The following is a 14,919-nucleotide window of genomic DNA, read 5'->3' as shown; positions in this document are numbered from 1 at the left end:
GCATTGGTGCGCCTAGGACATCGTGTTTGCCATATGTTATTCCTGAACGGTTTGCCGGAGGCTTGCTTTGTCAAAGCATGCCGTAAGGCTGACCGGTTGCAGGCTCTGCCAGTATGGGAACACAAACCCCGGTTTTACCGGGGCACCCTTTTTGACCATTCGACCTAGTGCATATTCGGAATCCATAGTGACCATTCCAAATTAGGACAGTTTGCTTACCCGTTTATAGGTTGTTTGAAACCGCTGTGTGCGTAGTGAAACCCTAGTTCCTGACAAAATAGGACAAGGAAACCTTACCCTAACATAGGGGTGTTTTGGCTCTCACTTGTTTGTTATGTGCTTTTAGAGTGCGTCTCTATACGAATGCATGTATCAGTTTGCAAGTTTGGGCATCAGGCCTGCGGGCACCAGTTCAGTATTTCTGGGTATCAAGGGCCTGCGGGCACCAGTTCAGTATTCTCAGAATCAGTTATTTGCGGGTATCAGATTCAGCTTCGGGGACGGTGATTTGGGAATAGTGATTTGGGAATAATGATCGGTCTTTGAGAACAGTGTATCAATTGCGTGTTAATTATACCCGACTGTGTGTTGTGTTTATTTACGCCGTTATGCTGTCTGTTCGTCTGCTCGTTTATTTCCTTATTATTGCTTTATTTATCTTTTTTGCTAGGTAGTTTAGCACAATTGCTTCAGACCAGGCAAATATTCCCCAAGCACTCTGGACAAGAGGTCGCCGACTCAATCGATCTGAGGATCTGGTCGACGGACAACCAGTGTTTCACTCTCTACCCCCAGTCATCAGACGGAGGTCGAAAAGGCGCAGTGTATCTGAGCAAGGGTTGCCAGAGTAGCGGATTACCCCATCTGTGGACAGTCGGATTGAGATCCCAATTGTTGCTATAGAGATAGACCTGCTAGTAGTTCAGACAGATCAGGGCAGTATGGCGGGACCGACAGGAGTTGAGGAAATGATGCGTCAGATGCAGGACACCATGAGAGCCATGCAGCAGGATGCTGTTCGCTGGGACGAATTTTCCAAACAACAGGCCGAGATCATGGCCCAGCAGGCAGAGTTAATTGCCAGATTGTAACAACAAGCCGGAGCATCTGCTTCACACCCAGTTCCTCCCCCACCAGGAATCCCGGCACCCGAGGAGGCACCAAATGTCCAGGCAGATACGGACATACCAACGAGGCCAACTCCGCCCCCAATTCTGCCCCAGCTATCTAAGGCACCTACGCCTATTAATCAACCGAACTCTCTCTTCGAGTTAGAAGTAGACCATACAGCACTGAAATTGAGCAAGCTTGAGAAGTTGTTCAAGAAATCACAAGGGGTTAGGAATGGCAACGGGGCGGGGCGGGGCCGGGGACCACCCTCCCCGTCCCCGATCCCCGATGGCCAAAACTTCCCGTCCCCGGCGCCGATCCCCGACGGGGAACCTGTCACAGTCCCCATCCTCGTCCCCAACGGGGATCGGGTTTCCCCGACCCCGAAAAGTCCCCGATCCAACTCTTTCAACATTCAACATCATCAACAGATAAAAAAAAAAAAAAAAAAGAATAACAGATCATCAAAAAAAAAACAGATCTGTTTCAACATTCAACACCATCAACTCTGTTTCAACATTCAACATCATCAACATAGATCAACAAAAAAAATAACAGATCAAAAAAAAAAAAATTTACAGATCATCTACAGATAAAAAAAAAAAAACAGATCAAAAAAAAAAAAATTTACAGATCATCTACAGATAAAAAAAAAATAACAGATCAAAAAAAAAAATTTACAGATCATCTACAGATAAAAAAAATAACAGATCAAAAAAAAAATTTACAGATCATCTACAGATAAAAAAAAAATTATAGATCATCAGATCAAAAAATAATAACAAATAAAAAAAAGAATAACAGATCTTACAGATCTGAGCTGATGAGGGCGGCGGAGGAGGATATCGACGGAGGAGGGCGGCGGTGGAGATCGGCGGTGGAGATCGACGATGTGCTGCACTCCATTAGATCTGCCGTGGCGGCGGAGGAGGAGGCTGTAGTGGCCTGGAGGAGGAGGAGGAGGAGGAGGTGGCTTGGAGGAGGCTCCTGCGTCTGTGTCTGTGTGAAGAGAAGAGAAGAGAGAGTGAGAGAAGAGAAGAGAGAGTGAGAGAGATAGACTTACTGCTGCTGAGTTATTCAACACAGGGGTTGAAATATATTTAATATAATATATAAATATAATATAATATATTAAGATAATAGAGAGTGTGAGATCAGAGAGTGTAACATATATATAATATATATATATATATATAAATCGGGGGGCTGACCGGGGCGGGGGCGGGGCGGGCCGGGGATGAAATATATATCACCGTCCCTGGCCCGAATGTCACCGGGGATTTATTTTTTAATACCATCCCCGGCCCGTCGGGGGTATTTTTTGGGGAAAAACCATTCTTATCGGGGACGGGGGGTCGGGTCCCCGTCGGGCCGGGTTCAAATTGCCATCCCTACAAGGGGTAAAGGCTATCCCGAATATCGAGGACGGATATACTAACGTGGCTGTGACGCTGCCAGATAGGTTTAAAATGCCGCAAATTGATCGCTTCGACGGATCTGGAGACCCCATGGTGCATCTCCGGCTATTTTCAGATATACAACGGCCAGTGGGCCTCACCAGACCACAAAAGCTTTCACTATTCGGCCGGACCCTGTCGGGTGTGGCCGCTATCTGGTATGCGAAATTAAAGGATGATGTCAAGCGGAGTTGGGATGAAATGGCCGAGGCCTTTGTCGCGCAACACTCTTACAATACCCAAATCAAGATTACGACCCGAGATCTCGAAACAACAAGGCAGGAGCCTAAGGAGAGCTTCTCAGATTTCGTAACTCGGTGGAGGGTGAAGGCTTCAATGATGACCCTGAGGCCTACCGACAAAGACCAAATCAAGATGATTGTGCGCAATCTCCAGCCAAAACTGATGCAAAAAATGATTGTGCTCCCCTTTCCCACTTTTTCAGATCTACATGAAATGGGGGTACAAATCGAAGATGCAATGAAACAGGGTCTGATTGACCAAGATAGAGAGCAACCCCAAAGAACTTTCAACCGCAACAACAACACAAGCACCAGCAATGCCACAAATGCCAGAGCTTCAGAAGTAAGCGTGGTCACCACTATTCCCCCTCTCCTTCCAAGACCCATGGCAGCTACACCTTTCTCCGGCGCGTCCGGAAGCAACACACAAACCACTCGATTCCAACCCAGAGGCCAAAGAACCTTCACCCCACTGTAGATGCCCCTGTCCAAGGCTCTAGGGGTATTAATCAAGAAAGGGCACTTAAAGCCCCTGGAGCCGAGGCCATTGCCAAATCCACTCCCTCCTTCTCATAACCCGGAAAAATACTGTGCATATCACCAACAACATGGTCACGACACTGACCAATGTTTCAGATTGCGTCATGAGATTCAAGACCTCATTGACAAGCAGGTGATTGTACCTCCAGAAAAATCCAATGTCACAACAAACCCTCTCCCACCGCACAACCAAGCTCCAACTCCCAAAAGAATCAACTTCATCCAGACTGGAGTCGTGTCTTACGATCCCAGCATATATATCACTCCTTCCCACCTACCTAAGCCGGAGGTGCTCCTTTCTAACTGCACTGACTCTTTGTGCATGTTGGACATCTCCAGAACCCAACCCGAGCCAATGGTGATGACTGGCAAGGATGGAACATAGGAGATTTCAGAGGAGGATGGAATTGTTCAATCAGGGTTTAAGTAGTCTGGGAGTGTCGCTGGGGAAGCCTATGATTCGAGTGATTACATTCTGCCAGCAAGCTAGTCTGAGCCTAATATTGAATTGCCAGGGAGGGCAGAGCTGTGTGCGATCCGAGGAGATGGATTTGAGCAGGGGACAGATGGTTTGACGGTTATGGAAGAGGACTTGGCCAACCTCCAGTTTTTCAACGACCAAGATCTAGGAGACACGGCAGTCAACTGGTTTGGTTATGAGGAATCAGCAGAGGCTACTGGGTGGCTTAATGACTTGCCAGACGTTGTTGACGAAGCTTAGTTAGAACAGGGCCTGGCAGGGGCAAGTATATCAGTGGTGGCCGGAAGGGCCGGAAATCAGAATGAATCGCCAGAGAGCGCCGGTGCTGAGAATTCCGCTCGAGACTTGGGCATTATGAATACGGGAATTGTTGAATAACCAGCTGTACTGACACAGCTAGAACAAGAAAGGTTTGAGGATGCCGAGAGAATTAGGAAAGCTAAGGGCCCTGAGGGGACTGAGAGTGCTGTGTGCACGAAGATAGAGAATGCTACGAGCATGTGGACGGAGAGTACTGCGAGTGCAATTGAACCGGAGCCAAACAGGTGTCTGTTGGCTGCCGACGGAATGTGGTAGGAAGACGATGATTTATGTCTTGCCCACACGGATGAGGATTGAGGGAGTAATCAGCCAGATGATACCTGGTATATCGGGGAGGTCGATCACATGATGATACCTGGTATTTCAAGGCCCCGCACCTAGACCAGCCGGAGGCATCTGGAAAGGATAAGGAAATTGAGAGACAGAAAGAGAAGCAAGTCGAAGAAGAGGCTGTACTGAAGCAGTTAAAGAAGATACAAGCAGACATCTCCATCTAGGGACTGCTTATGGCATCGCGAGTGCATCAACAAGCTGTCTTATCGGCCATGGACAAGGCCAAGCTCTCTATAGACACCACGCCCGAACAACTGGTAGGCTTAGTTTTTCTGGGAGGAGCTACCCCAATGTTGACCTTTTCTGACAAAGAACTGCCACCTGAGGGTGCGAACCATAACAAGCCACTCTACATCTCCGTGGAGTGCAGAAATAAATGGATACCCGTGGTGCTTGTCGACACAGGGTCCGCCATCAATGTATGTCCAGCGAGGACTACTTATGCAATCGGCTTGAAGACCGCGGACTTTATGCCAACTGCCCAGGTGATTCGGGCATACGACAATACAAGCAGAGAAGTCATGGGGACAGCGAAAATTCAGACCAAGGTTGGGCCGGGGCAGTATGAAATTGACTTTCACATCCTAGAGGTTCCCGCCACTTTCAATCTGCTCTTGGGGCGGCCGTGGCTGCATCAAGTGAAGGCAGTTTCTTCTACCTTGCATCAAATGGTGAAATACCCCCATGGAAAGGGAGTAGCCATTGTTTTTGGGAATTCATCGATCCATCCACCGCCGGAAGTATCTACGCCAGTTTTGGAAATTGAGCACGATATGGAGGATGTGTTCTTATCCGGTTTTACCCTAGCTGAGGCCCGGGTCGTACAGAATATCTTAGCTGTTAATGAGGGGGTATATGTCAGTGCTCAATCCGTATACCTCATGAACAAGCTTCAACATATCCCCGAGATGGGATTGGGAAAGAGCGGCCGGAAGGGCGTCGCAGCATCGTCCGAGGTGCCACATAATCCACATACCTTTGGTTTGGGTTATCTGCCCACCAAAGAGGATTGGATAAGGAAGGGTAAGGAGATGGCTGGGAGAGCCAGAGCGAAGAAGGCGGGGAAGCCTTTTGACTTAATGCACCGGCCCATTCAGGGTACCCTAAACGGACGCTTCATCCGGGAGGGGGAGGACTTTCCGTTCTGTGGCTTCCTAGAGCCGTGGCTGAACGCGGAGAGGAAGCGCGTGCCAGGGTTTGAGATCTTCTTTGACCTGCAGTTACCCGGGAATGACGTTGCCGAAGAGCAGACAGACCCATTAGCTGAGGTTGAACAGAGTAAGAAAGTGGAGTCTGAGGACGCCGAAAGTGAAATGGGGGTAGCGCTGGCGTGTCTACTTTCAGATCCTTCGATCGAACATAAGTGCTTGGGGGATAACTTCTCGATATGCATGATCGGGAACGGAACGGCTGCAGGCCTACCAGCAAACATTCTGGATGCATCTATCGCACCCTCTCTCATTTGGCAGTATGAAGAGGGATTTTTGTCTAGTAGCACCAGGTCAGGTAGTGAGCCGAAATCTAATTCCACCGAATCTTGTGAGTCGAAATCAGGTTCCAGCTTGACTGAGTCTAAGTCTGGTAATCCTGGGAATGATAACCCGAATGCCACAGTCTTGTCCAGGTCGTCTTTTTCTTTCTCTTTTGAGTCGGTTGTAATCGAAGAATCGGACGATTTGGATGCGCTTAATGAGAATCAAGTAGCTGTGGTTTCTGAGTACTTTTCTGTGCCCTTGATTTATTGCGTTAATTCAGACTTTCAAAATTTTGATGAAAACGACAAGGAAGAAATCCTCCGTTTTTGCAACGCTTAATTGAACAAGAGCAGGAAAGATTTGTTAAACCCTTAATGGATGAAATCACTACCGTGAATGTCGGTACTGAGGAGGACCTGCGGCTGGTCTACGTTGTCTTCGGAGGAATGCGAGCGCTTAGTCGCTTTATTAAAAGATTTCAAAGATGTTTTCGCGTGGTCCTACGAAGACATGCCTGGAATCGATCCTAAGAATGTACAGCACCGGATCCCTCTTGACCCCGAGGCCCGACCCGTTAAGCAAAAACTCAGAAGGATCTGCCCAGACTGGGCTCTCAAGATTAAGGAAGAAGTCACCAAGCAAATTGACGCAGGTTTCCTGCAGGTATCCGAATACTCGACCTGGTTGGCTAACATTGTTCCAGTGCCGAAGAAGGATGGTAGGATCCGGGTATGCGTGGATTTTAGGGATTTGAACAGAGCTAGTCCGAAGGACGACTTTTCCTTGCCACACATTGATGAGTTAGTGGACTTCACAGCGGGGCATGCTTTGCTTTCGTTTATGGATGGCTTCTCAGGCTACAACCGAGAAAAGACTGCCTTCACCACCTCGTGGGGGACATACTGTTACAGAGTGATGTCGTTTGGGCTGAAGAACGCTGGAGCTACATATCAACGGGCCGCGACCACAATATTACATGACATGATCCACAAAGAGGTTGAGGTGTACGTGGACGACATGATTGTCAAGTCCAAGGAAAGAGAGGGCCACTACACCGCCTTGCAAAAGTTCTTTCAAAGGATTAGAGAATTCCGATTGCGGCTGAATCCTCAGAAGTGTACGTTCGGTGTTACAGCAGGGAAAATGCTGGGGTTTCTTATTACACAGAGAGGTATCGAAGTCGACCCTTCCAAAATCAAGGCCATCCTAGAAATGCCACCACCAAGGACTGAAAAAGGAGGTGCGAGGCTTTCTGGGTAAAGTGCAATTCATAAGACGGTTTATCTCAAATTTAACCTTGACTTGTGAACCACTTTTTGGTCTCCTGAAGAAAGGAAAGAAATTCCAGTGGGACGGCCGATGCCAAGCTGCTTTTGAAAAGATCAAAGAATATTTACAAAACCCACCTGTGTTGTCACCACCAGAGCCGGGAAGACCGTTGATATTGTACCTTTCAGTGACTGAGACCACAATGGGCTGCATGCTCGCGCAAGAATCAGAGGACAAAGTGGAAAGGACCATCTATTATTTGAGCAAGAAGATGCTGGAGTATGAGACTCGCTACACACCATTGGAGAAGGCTTGCTTAGCCTTGGTATGGGCTACCAGGAAGCTACGGCACTACCTGTTAGCTCACTCTGTAATGTTGGTTTCGAGATTAGATCCCATCAAATAACTCTTCAAGAAACCGGCACTTACGGGTAGACTAGCTCGTTGGTTGTTGTTGCGTTTCGAATTCGATCTAAAATATGTGACGCACAAATCGGTCAAGGGAAGAGCGGTTGCAGAATTCTTAGCCGATCATCCAGTGGAAGGGGGTGAAGCAGTTGAGTACTTATTCCCAGATGAGGCCATTTTGCATATTGACGACGAGTTTTGGACAATGTACTTTGACGGAGCGTCAAACCAATATGGGTATGGAATAGGAGTGTTGCTGATAGCACCCGACAATTCCCGTATCCCTCTAGCCTTCAAGCTCCGGTTCAAAGTCTCGAACAACGAAGCAGAGTATGAGGCATGCATTGCCGGTCTAGAAGCAGCCCTGGAACTAAGGGCAAAACGGTTGGATGTCATCGGTGACTCGAACCTTGTTGTATCTCAAGCAAAAGGAGATTGGAAAGTCAAAGAAGAAAAGATGTTGATGTATCATCAGGCCCTAGATTTGTTAATTCTTCGGTTTGAGAAGCTAAACTTTGCTCATCTAGTAAGAGAGAACAACAGGTTCGCAGATTCACTAGCAACTCTATCTTCTATGATAGACATCTCGTTTGGAGTCCGGATGCGTCCATTCATTATTGACCAGAAGTTTGCACTGGCTTATGAGTCAATTGCTACTATAGACGAGGTTCAAGATGAGAACCCCTGGTATTACGACATTTGGAACTTCTTGGAGAAAGAGGCGTATCCACCAGGGGCAAATGCCAAGGATAAAAGGGCAATCAGAAGAATGGCCGTTCAATTCATCATCTGCAGAGGTAAATTGTACAAGAGAGGTCATCTGGGAATGCATAAGCAATGCGTTGAAGCTGAAGAATCAAAACGCCTGATGGAGGCCATCCATAGAGGAGAATGCGGTGCGCATATGAACGGGATAATGCTGGCACGGAAGATCCTCAGACAGGGTTACTACTGGTCCACCATGGAGGAGGATTGTATCGGCTTTGTTTGGTGATGCCACAAATGTCAGATCCATGCAAACCGCATGAACATCCTGCCATCAAAGTTGTACAATATGACTTCGCCATGGCCATTTTCAGTTTAGGGAATCTATGTGATCAGGGTTGTCACTCCGAAGGGGTCTAACGGGCATGAGTTCATCCTGGTCACGATAGATTATTTCACGAAGTGGGTTGAGGCCCAGTCTTATGCGGTGTTGAAGGCGTCGCATGTTGCAAAATTCATCAGAAACAACATCATCTGTCGTTATGGGGTCTCAAACGAGGTCATCTCAGATAATGGTTCCCACTTCAAGAAGGAAGTAATTGACTTGTTAGAGAAATACAACGTGGCGTTTCATAAGTCATCCACATATCGGCCGCAAACCAATGGAGCGGTCGAGGCCGCCAACAAGAATATCAAACACATATTGCAGAATATGGTGGAAACCTACCGGGATTGGCCAGACAAGCTGCCGTTTGCTCTGTGGGGGTACCGGACTTCAATTAGAATTTCTACTGGGGCGACTTCGTATTCATTAGTTTATGAGATGGAGGTCGTTCTACCTATTGAAATTGAGGTTCCGTCTTTGCGAGTGCTGGCTGAGTGTCAGATAACCAAAGCAGATTGGCAATAGAACAGATTTGAAGAACTCATGCTTTTTGACGAGCACAGACTGAAAGCGCTGTACCATGTTCAACGCTATCAGCGCAGAATTGCCAGGGCTTTTAACAAGAAAGTTAAGTCCAGGAATCTAAAAGAAGGAGATTTGGTGCTCAAGGACAACCGAGCTCCCATCCACGACCCAATGGGCAAGTTCAGACCCAATTGGATTAGTTCCTACATCATCAAAGCTATCTGGTCAGGTGGAGCTGTGGTTCTAATGGACCTAGATGGCTTAGAGTTCTCGCAACCGATCAACATGGACAAGTTGAAGAAATATTATCCCTAAGAGGCTCGCTAGGCTGAAAACCCGCAAAGGGTGACCTAGGCAAAAGTTAGAGCATTGAAAAATTGGAAAATAAAAACTGAGCTCGCAAGGTTGAAAACCCGCAAAGGGCGGCCTTGGCAAAAGTTAGAGTGTAAAAGGAGAGTGAAAATACTCGAGTGAACCTAAGCCTGAACTACGTAAGGCTTGATTCCCATCTTTGGGATACGTAGGCAACTTCATCCTGAAGTTCAACCATAAACTTTTCCCCGATCAACTTTGTCCATTTGATCATCTCGGCCATCTTTGTCTATTCAGCATTCAAGAGTTCGGTTATGATCTCCGGTGCAGTGCTCTTCAGACTAGGGGCAACTTTCCGTTGCTGCGCAGTGCTGCGGTGCTCTTCAAACTAGGGGCAACTTTCTAGTTGCTGGGATCCGGGGTTGTGCATCTCAGTGACAGATTTCAGGCATGCCCAGTTTTGATCCATTTCGAAAATGGTTTTGAAAAGTTTTAATAAAAGTTGCTGTGTTCAAGATTAATCTTTTTACAACTTAGACCATTTTTGGACCAAAGCGAAAAATTTTCAGTACCCACAACCTTCAATTTCATTGATTTCAATACAGAGTTCTCCTGCTCTTACATACAAATTGAAGTTGCTTTTTTATTACATTCATAAGGAAAACTTGGAAGTACTAATAAAGCAATAAATCTGGGGCATAGCTAAGTCAGGTGTTCCTGCGCCCCCTCCCAGAGCTGGTCGAAGCCTCTGATGCCAAGCTGGGCCCAATCTGCGCCTCTTCATTGAGCCAGTCTATGCACTCGTCAGACAAAGTGCAACTGAAAGTAGGAGCGGGGGCCAGGAGCTCTCTAGTCCTCCATGCTGTGGCATATCGGCCAAGCTGTGCGCCTCGAACCGAGAATGCAGCAAGATACTCTATCCCCTCTAGCGGGTAAGTCTGATCATGACCAAACTGGCGCCGGAGCCGGAACGGAAAGTAGAACACACAGTGAGTCAGACCAATCAATTGGATCCTGGTCTGCCGGGACATGCTATAGCTCATTGCCGGGAGATTGTGCCAAGGACAGCGCCAAACAATGCGATCTGCAGACAAATTGCACATCCAGTCGAACCACCATCCCTCATCAAGGGCATCGACTAGTCGTTGTCGGAAGAAGTAGCCGCGAGCTGAGTAGGCTGGGCAAGAGTCCACAACCTGCAATTTATCCATTAGCCATACCTGGGGAGGGATTGGAAAATGAGAGAATAAAGAATAGAGAGATGTACGATGAGAGAAAAGTAAGAAAAGGGTTTTGTAAGAAAAACCGAGCCTGAAGGCCGAGTGATGTGAGAAATATATATGTGAGAAAGGGTGGGAAACATTACCTGCAGCAGTAGTGGACTTGCCGCGAATCTGGTCATCTCTCGGTGATAGAAAGCATCCAAGCCCATCAGCGTCTCGGCCAATGTCATGGAAATGCAGCTCTTTCCTTCTTTCAAGCCTTGAGTAACTTCAATCAGATGGATGCTAGATCCGCTAAAGCCCGGGGCAAGCAAAAAGTGAGATAACATGCACAAGCAAAGGGCGTGTTGCCGAAAACCTTGCCAATGATGATCGTCGTGGTTACCGGCATCAGAAAAGCGATGAATCAAGCCAAGGATATCCAGCTCCCCGTTGCAGATCAGAGACCGAGCATCGTGCATGGTGAGCCCACACATCTGTCCTAAAGCTTGGGCGTGACCGACGCGAAGCTGGGACAAAATCTCTTCATGGCGCTCAGATTCCATCAAAACTTGAAAATCTTCGAAGGTCGGACATATCTCTTGCCCGCCGAAGCTAAAGACGTGTGTTACCGGATTCCAAAACCTCGCCGCGGCATGAAGGAACGGAATGTGCAGCGAAGTACGGCTCAGCGTGAATAGTGCATTCAAGCTGAAACCCTAGAAGTTTAACTTTTCCGAGCCATCTAGAGAAGCAATCCAAGCTGTGAGATTTTGGGTGAAAAATGCCTCTATTTTGGTGTAAAACTAAGATGTAATGAGAGAACCACGAGGCTGGAGTTTTTAAAGAGGATAAGGCACTGTTCGGAGGACACGTGTCGAAAATTTGGTGGTTGCCAAGCTAGGTGGCCGGCCGGCCACCTTTTTTGGCAGGCCGACCACCCCTCTCCCCTTCAATGCAAAAAGCTGGTCGGCCAGCTCCCTTAGGTGGTTGGCCATCAAGAGGAGGGTGGCTTTAGTCTTGTTCTAGCCTCTAGAAGAAAGTTCCAAGCATTTCCATGCATTGGGGGCGTTAAAGGTGCGAGTTTTCCTCTGTTTCGGATGCGTTCCGTCGCCCAGATCTTCCGAAATGCATTTGTTTATCGAGTTGTTGTTAAATCCTGCTTATTGAGTTGTTGTTTTTTCTTATCGAGTTGTTGCTCTACTTACTGAGTTGTTAAGCTTACCAAGTTGTTAAGCTTTGTCGAGTTGACGAGTTTTGTGTTTTGAGTTGTTACTCTAAGTTTATCAACATTGTTGTGTCTTGCTTATTGAGTTGTAAACTTGCTAAGGTTCTGTTCTTTCTTAGTAAGTTGAGTTGCTTTGTTTGTTGCGTCGGTTCACTACCTGACTTAGCAATTTTCAATGCATGATTTCCATTCAATCTCATTTTTGTGCAAAATAATGCGATGCGATGCAAGAACATAAAATACAACACTTTTTTGAACAAAAGTTGTTTCATTCCATCATGCTTCCTTTGTTACAACATTTTACAACAAGGGTACAAGTTTTATAGAAAATAAAACTGCCTAATAATGTACAATGTGCTACAACTACTAGTAAAAAAGGCAAATAAAGCAGGAACATCTGTGCTCTCAAGCGCGAGAAAAAGAGGCCCTCTTCGTCCTCTTCTGCGGAACAGCCTCTGTGCCATCTCCATCAGCACCACTACCCGAATCGGAGCCAATGTCCTCAGAACCCTCCTCGGCATCACCTCCGCCCTCAGAACCAGACTCAGAGTCATCCTCTCTGCCAGCAGATGTCTCTGACTGACGATACGCGGACTCCTCCTCCTCACTGGACTCCTCCTCAATGATATATGCTCGGCTCCCGCCTCGTTTGCGAGACGACTCCCCTCTCCCGGCTCCTTGAGAAGGCCTAGATGGCCCAGCTCCTCCGGAAGGCCCAAATGGCCCGGCCTGTGGTCCAGTATATATCGGAGGCATCTGAAAAGAAAGAGTGTAATTTGAATGCATCAGCCAAAATATGTATATCAGATGTACAGATAAAAAGCTACATGGAGTGGATGTGTGCAAATATAGTACATGGATGTGGTGTGTGTCAAATGTGCTCTCCGCATACAGTCAGTCAATCAATGTAGTGAAATGTTCAAATTCAGCATGTCATCAGAAATATGGTAAATGCAAGAAAACTAAACAGTACCGAGACGCCCATGATGGACAGTTGCGCCTCTCTCTGCAAGACCATGCTTTCGAGCGAGGCCACTAACCCGAGTAACCCCTCAGCATACTCCGTGGTAGGCTGCAGATGCAAGTGTAAATCATCAGTGAATGAATAAATGTCCAAGTATCTGAGTGATAAAGCAAAGCTGTAAAACATACCGGTGGTGAGTCAGGGTCGCTAGTGTATAGATGATCTGGCATAGGAGGCTCTAGCGGAATTGGGTAGGAAGGCCCGTATCTCCATCCCGTCAACTTAGTCGGGATACCTGGCCATCCGGCATGATGATAAGTCGGGGGAATCGGAGGGACCAGTCCAGCCCCACCTCTGGATGTGCCAGCCCTACTGGCCGAAGGAATGTCTCTGGCTTGGGTGCGACTCGAAGACGGCATGCCGGTAGACCTCCTCGAGGGAGTACGAACACTTGTCAATGGAGCCATCAAGTAGGTGTGACGGTAGGTCGCGTACTCCCCGTCCTCCAAATACAGCAGTGCATCAATGCCCAGCCTGGCATCAATGACACCCTGGGAAGTAAGCCTATCAGCGAGCCGCATATTGTCTGGGGGTGCTGAAGGGACACTCGGCTCAGGGAAGCCCATAGTCTGACGAAGAAAGCGTTCCCCCAGGAACCAGGCCCTACCAACTGGACCCTCAAACAAGATCCTATACTGGGATGAGGCCCATCCTTCGGCAAACTAGAATCGGAGATCCTCACCCAAAGGCATCCAGGGCTGCCATAAGATCTGCGGATAGCCAATGCATAAGTCGATTAGAAATCGCAAATGTCCAAGCATGAATCGAAGATGAACACGGGAAGAACTGAGAGTTCTGACATACCTCGGTCGCCTGCACAGTGTCAAAATACTGCCGTAGGTAAGGGAGAGTCTCCCGGGGCCGCGACCGGTACTGGCCCTCGAAGACGAGCGAATTAGGGGTCATGAGAGGGGCCTCCACCTCGAGCTCCGGGGCTAGCGTCGGAAAGTACGCGAAGACCCATAACTGTGGAAAACAGGGCAAAAGCCATCAGAATACAGAATGCTGAGTGCAGAATCTGAATACAGAATGCTGAGGGCAGAATGTAAGTACAGAATGTAAAGTGTGCCGTGTGTGCAATGTACAGATAATGAAAAGCAGAAATGTGAATCAATAGGGCAGAAGGTACCTCCCAGGCTCTCCAGTAGCCGCCGACTATGTTCCCCCGTCCGCGGGAGGTCGCACTCATATAGCAATAGAGGGTAGCCAAGCTGGCGCCACCCCAGTCATACTGACTAACCTATGTGAGGTCTACCAAGGCACTCAGCAAATATAGCCCAACGGTGTTCCCCCTGTTGGCGAACAGAGTGGTCCCGAAGAGGAACATCAAAAACCCGTGGGTGTACTGTGCAATCTCCTCAGGAGTCTCGGGCTCAGTCCCCCTGAACTGTGTAGAAAACCAGGTATATCGGACTCAGCCCGAAGATCGGTCTACTGGTGGCCGAGCTCCCAACAGATGAATCCAGGCAGCCTCCCACTTGCCCATGTCCTCGTCGTAAGGGATCGCCCAGCCTCCCACGTCAAGGCCCGTCAACACGGCGAAGTCAAATGGGGTCATGGTCATGTCCCCAGCGGTTGAGAAATGGAAAGAGTTGGTGGTGTCCCACCATCTCTCCACCAGGGCGCCCATCAATGTCCGGCTAGCTGGATAACGAGATATCCCGATACAAAAGGTCCCGAATCCTGCCAGATCAACCCAATCGCGGACAGCCTCCGGGAGCTCCGTGTACCAATCTCTCGCAGCAATAGAACCGTATCCCCGTGTAACGCGGGAGGATGTCTGCATTCATAATGAACATATGTATTCAGTTTCAGAATGGAATGAATAAACTGTGTGCAAATGAAGGAAATGAGTTGTGTGCAAATCAAATCAAATTCAGTCAAATGTGGGCTGCGTGTTCA

The 14,919-nt window shown here is 47.9% G+C and overlaps 1 long non-coding RNA gene across 1 annotated transcript; it reads right to left on the bottom strand.

The window, feature by feature from the left end:
- Window positions 1-1,729: 1,729 nt before the first annotated feature.
- On the bottom strand, window positions 1,730-2,270 carry LOC145801543 (uncharacterized). Its single transcript, XR_014343152.1, has 2 exons — window positions 2,174-2,270; window positions 1,730-2,109 (listed from the first exon to the last, which is right to left on the bottom strand). It is a non-coding gene; the product is annotated as an uncharacterized LOC145801543 (long non-coding RNA).
- Window positions 2,271-14,919: the final 12,649 nt, after the last annotated feature.

This window comes from Camellia sinensis, chromosome 10 (assembly GCF_055761805.1).
Source record: "Camellia sinensis isolate YWXY chromosome 10, ASM5576180v1, whole genome shotgun sequence".
NCBI lineage: Eukaryota > Viridiplantae > Streptophyta > Magnoliopsida > Ericales > Theaceae > Camellia > Camellia sinensis.
This window is presented reverse-complemented; position numbering and strand designations above follow the sequence as displayed.